General features: G+C 35.0%; 1 pseudogene; it reads left to right on the top strand.

Annotated features, from left to right (window-relative positions):
- Window positions 1–677: 677 nt before the first annotated feature.
- Window positions 678–1,508, top strand: LOC137228346 (SWI/SNF-related matrix-associated actin-dependent regulator of chromatin subfamily E member 1 pseudogene; annotated as a pseudogene).
- The last annotated feature ends 5,883 nt before the right edge of the window (window positions 1,509–7,391 follow it).

Below are 7,391 nucleotides of genomic sequence, written 5' to 3'. Positions count from 1 at the left end.
TTCCCTTAAGCCCTGACACAGTGCTTGAACATGGCAATCTCTCAATTGATTTATGTTCACTAATGATGGAGGCTTTTTAAAGAAGAGCAATGTGGCAGCAACATGCAGACTGGCTTTGGAAGGGAAGCTGGTTAGAAATTTATTTTAGTACTATGCATGTGTTTCCATATAGTCTCAGACAACATAAATTGATCATTAAAAAGGTATTTTAATAAAGGCATCTATGATTATTACAGTCGAGTATGAAGGCTTTACATGTAGTTATTTACAACTGTTTACCTAGTTTGTAGATTATACAGGCTTTGCTTGCTACTTGTCTTTTGGAAGATCTGCTTTTTGGACATTTCATGGTTCATTAATAAATTTATCAAAGAGTTTATGTAGGAAAAAGAACTATCAGAAATTTCACTGCAGTCACTTCAAAATTTTTATTAGTAGCTCTGATACAAGCAAGTAACAGCATTTTAGAAATAAATGTGATATTATGTTATTTATGTAATATGATATTACCCTTGAATTCAGCTTTACGACTATTTTGCAAACCTATACTGAATATGTAATAGTTTATAATGTGATGTGTGCGAATTAAAAAATGTAGATATCAAACCCACTCTATCTTATTGGTTAAGTAGTTAAGGAACACACATGAAGCAAGTAGATATCCAGTTCAAGACAAGATGCTATGCAAGCCCACAGGATATACTGGATTAAGTGCAAAAAGTTGTGCAGAAGCTGCTTTAGAGGAAGAAAGTTGACAGAGACAGTCTCGCATGAAGAAAGGAAAATCTTACATGAGCATTCAGGCTGCTGAAGATTCGATAATTATGATGATGGCTTTTCAATGAAGCAAACAGCTATAGCCCGTTTCCACAGAAACCACCGCCTCATCCGTGAAATCCTAAGTGAGAGTGTGGTGCCAGACGTTTGGTCAGTTGTCATAACAGCTAGAATGCAGGTCCTCAAATGACAGGTCCAGTCCTTAATGGTTCATCAGTGAAAACTAGAAGCTGAACTTCTTCAAATAGAGGAGTGACACCAAGAAAAGAAGAGGAAATTCCTGGAAAGCACAGATTCATTTAACAATGAACTTAAAAGCTTGTGTGGTTGAAAGTAGAAGTGGATATGGAAAAATCTGCAGCTGAAATTGCACAGGCTGAGGAACAGGCTCACAAAAAGCAGGAAGAAAGGGAGAAAGAGGCAGCAGCGCAAGCTGAGCACAGCCAGAGCAGTAGTGTTCCTGAGGAGCCAGCAGCTAATAAGACCGAAGAAAAAAAGACAAGAGCGTCCTGAAGGACACAGAGGAGACACTCCTTGAAGAAACGACAGAAAGTCAACAGAATGGTAAAGAAGGCACATCTACTCCTGAGGACGAGGAGAGCGGGCAGGAGGGGGTGGACAGTCTGGCAGAGGAAGGGACCAGTGATAGTAACACGGGCTTGGAGAGCAACAGCGCAACCGTGGAGGAGCCACCAACGGATCCCGTACCAGAAGATGGGAAAAAAGAATGAATATTGCCTTGTTTTATGTGTTCTAAATACTTTTATTAAATGAAAAGATGTTTTTTGAGTTTTTTAAAAAAAATTTGCTTAGGTTCTCCAAGATCATCCTAAAATGTTTTTCATGAATAATTTTGATTTGGTTTAACCAAATATTTACAACCATAGCATGTGACATTTATGTCTAGAGTGATGGAATTTTGTTGTGCTTTGCATGATTGTGAATTTGGTGATTTTGATACTCGTCCAGTTTCTACATTTTTTTTCCCTGAAAAATGAAGAAATAGCTACTAGTCCTTTTGTTACAATATTTTAAAACTACTTAGACCATGGTAATTCCATGAAATGAAGATACTTTCTAACCACAAAAACTTTATGATAAAAAATATCATTAGAAAATTAAGGATTTTAGGAACTATGCTCTCAGGTTAAGAACAGACTGGGATTCTCAAATCTAATGAGCAATATCAGAAAAATAACGAAGAATAGAAAAGCCTTCTTTCTTAAGGGTACATAATGCCTTCATGTATTTCTTTTATGTAATTCTATATTCTTATGTTTGTCTCAATGTAAAAAGAGCCTCTAAAACAATTTTAAGCATTATTGTTCTTGGTCGGTAAATTGCTACTAATCATTCTAACAAAGGACAGAGTTTCTGTTTTGTACAATGTCTATTACATTAAGATGTTAAAAAATACCATTATTGTGAGATATTTAGTGAACACTAAACTTAAACGAATTCTCTAAGACTAAGTCAAATGAAGAAAGATTAAAGATAAAGACAAATTTGAATTCAATGTCATAATACCAATAAACACAAATTAGGAAATTTAAGTTGATACAGGTTAGAATCTACAATGAAAATATTAATAAAGCAAGTGAACAGCATTTAACAAAAACTACAGAAAAGAAAATCAGATAGAAACAACTTTTAAATATACTTTTTTTATTTTAGGAAAGTTTAGGAGTTGCAGAAATATTAGACTCCTTGTATACCTCACACTCAGGTTCTCTATTGTTGAAATTACCATTACACTTCTCACAACTAATGAAGCATTATTATTAACTAAGGTTGATATTTTATTCAAATTTCCTTAGCTTTTGCCTCATGTCCTTTCTCTGTTCCATGACTGCATCCAGGATATCACATTATATTTAGTTTCCTCAGGCTTCTCTAGATTATGTTTCTTAGACTTTCCTTTTTTATTTGATTACTTTGATAGTGTTGAGGAGTAGTCATCAAGTATATCATAAAATGTCCTTCAGTTTGGGCTTGTTTTATGTTTTTCTCATGGTTCCACAGTGTTTATGGATTTGGTAAGGAAGACCAAAGACGTAAATTGCCATTCTCATCACATCGTATCAAGGGTACATGCTATTAACATGACTTTATCCCTGATATTAATCTTTTTCTCCTGGCAGAGGTAGTGTTTGTTGGTTTTTTTTTTCCACTTGAAAGTTTTCTTCTTTCTTTCCATGATATACTCATTAGTAGGAAGTTACTACAGTTAACTCTTGAATAATGTGGGGATAAGAGCTGCTGGTCCTTAGCACAGTCGAAAATCTGCCTATAACTTACAGTTGGCTCTCTGTATTTGTGGTTCCTCCATAACAGCAGTTCCTCCTTATCTATGGCTCTGCATCTAAGAATTCAACCAACTTTGGATCATGTAGAAACATTATATTTAATATTGAAAAAAATCCATATATAATTGGAATTGTGCAGTTCAAACCCATGTTGATCAGGGTCACACATGAGGGGTGAGACTTTATCCTCCACCTCCTTGGGAAGACAGTAGCTACATAATTTATTTGTAATTCTTCTGCATTGGAAATTTGTCTCTCTTTCTCATGTATCTTTTTATTTAATCATTTATTTATATCAGTCCAGCATACAGATATTTATTTTATACTTTGGGCTAGAATCCAAAGCTACCATATTTATTTTATTACTCAAATTGTTCCAGTTTAGAACCATTGAGTTTTTTCAGTTGGTTCCTGTGACCTTTGACATATCCTCACTGTTTTTTTTTTTGTTTTTTGAGTACTGTCTTACATTTTGGCATGACAAACCACTCAATGATTCATCTTGTATATTCCATGCCTCTATATTCCCTTCCTTCAACTGGGAAAAGTTTTCAGAATTGTCTCCTTATGAATCCTTTTTCCCTAGATATTAGGCATTTGTTAAGATTCTGGATGGGTTTCAAGATGGCTATTCGCCCAATTTCCCAGCTAGCACCATCAAGGAATCTCTCTCATGTCCTCACCAGGAGAATTTGGTGGGTTCCTGAAGTAAAGGTATGAATAAGTGTGGGCCCCTCTTATGATTGCAGTCCCCAAGAGTTTCTCACTTTCCAGCTAGCCTGCACTCTGCCTCCAGCAGTTCCTCAAGATTACCATTTAAATGTTCCTACTAGTTTAAGGATTCTCATATTTTGTTCTCCAGGTAAGCAAATCTCTGGAGCTAAGTCTTTCTGGATGTGACTGTTTCTCTAAATTTGGGGGTTTCAGCTTGCCCTGTGATCTTTGTTCAATGATGGGTCAAAAAATTATTGATTTTTAATATTTCTGGGTTTTTTATTCTAAGGATGGGAGTTAGGAATTGATGCTGAAACCCAATCTCTGGAAATATTTATAACTCATACCATGACTGATCATTGACAAAATGTAGAATTCTGTAGATAATGAAATTAGTAATGTTATACTAATAGTCATGCTTTGAAATATAACTTCTAAAAATTTAGAAAAAAATTATTTTCAAATATTTACAAAAGTTGATCATTTACAAATATAAGACAAGTAAAACTTTAAACAACTTCAAGGCTAAAAAGACACATATTATATTTATAGTAATATTATTGAACTAGATCTTAATAGTAAAAGGAGAAAATAATAAATTTGTGTAGTACTTTTATAAACATTTTCTTAAATCTTAAATGGAACTATTTGTTAACCTCATCATACCTAGCACTAGTTCTATTTATTTTCATCACTTAATAATTTTCCACAAAATGTCAATACTTGTAGTTATATATGGTTAGAAAAATTATTCTAACAAAACCAGAATATATCTATTTTAATTTTTAAAATAAACATCATTTTAAGCTTTCCAATTAAAATTAATTCATATGTTTTTGACACAATCAAAGCTTCTCATTTACAAATTTAGAGTCCAATCTAAGTAGTTACCAATCATTGGATCCTGAAATATTTACACCCAACATTAAAGACAGAGCATAGTAACAGATGCACATTTAATACAACTATAATTTTGCCTAATTAGCTAGCCAAGTTTTAAAATGGAAACAGTGCGCAATTCCTTTAAGATCACTGTCATTCCTTGCAACCCTGTAGTGAAAAAATTCAAATTCCTTGTCGGAAGATTGCAGCCGCTATAGAAACCATCAGGATCTGTAGCAAGGTTTCCATCCATTTTTGTCTTTCATCAGTTTCCTCCCTTTCTGTTTTATGGGAAATATATGCTTTAAAAGAGTTAACTAATTGAACTTCATTCTGAAAAATTAATTCTTTAAAACAGAATTTTTTTTTTTTACTTCTATGTTTTTTTTCACTTTCTATGCTTTTCTGGGGAAAATGGATTTGTATAAATATTTTCAACTAGACTGCTTTGGTTTTACTCAGCTTGGGGATTTTATAATTGTTATTTTAATTCTGAGCTTACACCCTGAGGCAATTTCATGAAGAGCACAATTTTTGAAAATCAACTGAATCAATAGGTTGTATGTTATGGTTTTTAATTTTTTATGATAAATGTTCCTTGCAGCTTCAGGCCTCCCATCTTGAAAGATTTCACATTAGAATATGAGGCAACAGCGTAAAGGTGAAATGACAGTTGGAATGATTCAAAACTTATCAGCTTATAAACAACTGAAATATAAGTTAGGAATAATACATCACTTGTGTCGAATGTGTGTCTAAACATCAGCATTTTGTAGCCTCAAAAATAAATCAATTATTTTAAATAAAGCCTTTCTTTTCAAGAGGAGCTGAAGGGAATAAAAAGAATTTTTCACTCATTTGAGAAGGAAATGAGTCCATGGGGGAACTTTGCATGGGGGCCTGATGGAGCATAAAGAGACAACCAGAGCCCAAAGCAGGCTTCTTAAACTTATTTAAAATATTTCTTTTTGCATTTTTTTTATTTTAAAGCTTTCAAGTTTTAATCATTACCATATGGGATTTAGAAAGAAACTGTTAAGAAATAATTGCTCACAATAATCATAAGTAGTCTGAATTAAATTAGAGCAGAGAGTGAGAGACGATGCGGTGAGTATGAATTTGCTTTTAAAGACAAATGCTTAATGGAAGGGCACGTTTAATATTGTATGTGAAATCATTTGTTACTGGAAAGACATCCTAAGCATTTCAAGTTCAAGTGGACAATGTTAGTATTTGGATTCAGTTATCACCCATGGATTTATCATTTTTTAAATGCTATTAGTCAATTATTAACATATTAGGGAAGATACTTCCTTAAGTGTACCATCTTTGTAAAGGAACTTTTAAAAAGTTTCGTGTAAATAATGTTATATTGTTCTCACAGAATATTTGATGTATTTTTTAAAGGAAAGGTAAAAAACCTTAAAAAACAAACACCACACATATGTTTTCTTGCCCTGTACATTGAAACTACACAGAAATAGTGACATTTCAAAAGCAAAGAGCACATTTAACTCCCATTACAAAAGACATTTCCCTCTAAAAAGAAGTCAGGTCTCATGGAGAAAAATGGGGGATTTACAGGACAAAGAAAGTTCAAAGAGAATGTAGAAAACCTTCCTGGCCAGAAAGAAAAAAAACAAAAAAAGAAAGCTCTCCTTTAAGGAAGAATGCCAGGTAATAAAAACAAGGGGAATAATGAAAACTGACTACCACTCTAGCAACACAATAGATGCAGACTTGATCAACAATGAGTGTGAAAGCTGCTGAGTGAAGGGAAGCATTGAATCAGAAAGTATTCTTTTAAAATGGAGCGGTCTGGCTGTCCCTATCTTAGTCAAGTGGTTAAAATTGGCATTGTCAATGGTGAGATGGCCTCACTTGATATGCCTCCCAAGGGCACATCATAATCTTGTGGTTTGAAGTTGCTTTCATAACTTTCACCTGAGTTTTATTCTGAGGAAGCAGTCAGAAGAATCTGGGTATGGGATGATCTGCAGGGCTATTTGACCACACCATTCTAATAAATAAATACAATGAAGAAATGAGAGGAGGGCTTCCCTGGTGGCGCAGTGGTTGAGAGTCCGCCTGCCGATGCAGGGGACACGGGTTCGTGCCCTGGTCTGGGAAAATCCCACGTGCCGCGGAGCGGTTGGGCCTGTGAGCCATGGCCGCTGAGCCTGCGCGTCTGGAGCCTGTGCTCTGCAACGGGAGAGGCCACAACGGTGAGAGGCCCGCGTACCGCAAAAAAAAAAAAAAAAAAAAAGAAATGAGGTAGGTGACTTAAGACACACAGCAGCCAAATGTACTACGTAAACCTTGCTTGGTTCCTGAATCGAAAAAACAACCGTCCCCTCTAAAGGACATTTTGGGAACAACTGAGGACATTTGAGCATGATCTATATTTGGTCAATGCTATTAAATTAGTGTTGGTTTTCTTAGGTAGTATTGACATGGTTTTGCAGGAGAATGCCCTTGCTTTAAGAAGAAGCATGCTAAAGTATTTAGATGTGAAGGGTTATACTGCCTCAGCCTACTAGTGTCTTTTGGCAGGGGGGTGTGGGGGAGGGGAGAGAGAGAGAAGAAAGAAAAGGAGGAGGTGGAGTGGGGATGGGAGGAGGAAGAGAAGAGAAAGAAAGAACAAAAGAGGAAAGAAAAGGAAAGAAGGAAGAAAGGAAGGAAGAAAAAGGGAAAAGAGAAAAAGAAAGAAAG

This window comes from Pseudorca crassidens, chromosome 7 (assembly GCF_039906515.1).
Source record: "Pseudorca crassidens isolate mPseCra1 chromosome 7, mPseCra1.hap1, whole genome shotgun sequence".
Lineage (NCBI taxonomy): Eukaryota > Metazoa > Chordata > Mammalia > Artiodactyla > Delphinidae > Pseudorca > Pseudorca crassidens.
The sequence above is the reverse complement of the archived record's forward strand: the minus strand, read 5'-3'. Positions and strand labels throughout refer to the sequence as shown.